The following is a 1251-nucleotide window of genomic DNA, read 5'->3' as shown; positions in this document are numbered from 1 at the left end:
AAAATAAAATAAAAAACTTCCCCCTCAAACCCCACCCCTGGCAAAGCCTCAGGCTCCCTTTGTTCCAATCCAGAGAATTCCTTATCTTCCCAAATTCTCTCTGTGTCCTCCAAAATAATAAAGCCTCTTTCCCTTTTTCCTTCTACCTGTTTCTCTGCTGCGACATCATCAAAACTTATCAAATAGTGGTCACACTGACCCTGAAAGCATTATTTTCTGTCAGACAATGAATGTGTTTACCAAACTGTGGTTCCATGTTTGAAAAGCCCCCTGCTTGTAGGGCTAGCCGCCATTCAGTCCTCTCCTGTGTGAGAGAGAGCTGGGGCGGGGGCAGCTCCGTAGTAAACGACCTTTTAAATTCCAATCTGGCTGATCAGGTTCCTATTCTGAGCGACCCATAACAATATGCACAAGGGGCTACTACTTTACCATACAGAAAAATCAAGTTGAGTCATTTGTAGGAAAATGAACCCACATTTAGATCACAATGTTAAGCAAAATACATCAGACACATGAGCATAAATATCATAGGGCTTCTCTCCCACGAGATACTCAAAGCATAAATAGAGAAAAGGGGATAGAAAAAAAAAAAATTTTTTTTTGAGGTACTGGGGATTGAACTCAGGACCTTGCACTTGCCAGGCAAGTGCTTATTCTACTGAGCTATCTCCCCAGTCCTAGACATATTAATATATGCTATGTAGGTGGACCAACTCCTCAAGAGAAATATAATCACTTTGTACTGCAAAAATGTACTAGCAAGTACAGATTGATAATATTTTTACTTCTTTCTCAAAAATATTCTTGATAGGCTCTGGCCCTAGTGTGAATTGCTGAATTATTATGGTGGTCATCTAATATGGCTGAAGCCCTTAAAACAACAGCTTATCTTCCCAGAGACCATCTCCCCGCTCCTCCACCTCAGTCCAGGGTGCAGTTTCCTTTCACCTTTCCCGCCACCTCAGGGAAGGCCCCAGTCAGCTCTTCAGGTCTACCTAAACATCCTCCTCAAACTCCACCCCTAGCAAAAATGCCGTGAAGGCCTCAGCCTGCCTTTGTTCCAATCCAGAGAATTCCTTATCTTCCCAAATTCTCTGTGTCCTCCTTTTCCTTCTGCCTGTTGCTCTGCTGCAACACCTTTGAAAACCTATCAATTCTTATGTGAAATACGTTATCCATTTATTATGCATTCATGTATTTATTTTACGGGTAGCATGTTGTGGTAAATAATAGACTAAGAAAAAAAAAAAA

This window comes from Octodon degus, unplaced genomic scaffold (assembly GCF_000260255.1).
Source record: "Octodon degus isolate 3935 unplaced genomic scaffold, OctDeg1.0 scaffold00343, whole genome shotgun sequence".
In the NCBI taxonomy this organism is placed as follows: Eukaryota; Metazoa; Chordata; class Mammalia; order Rodentia; family Octodontidae; genus Octodon; species Octodon degus.
Note: the sequence above shows the minus strand (reverse complement) of the source record.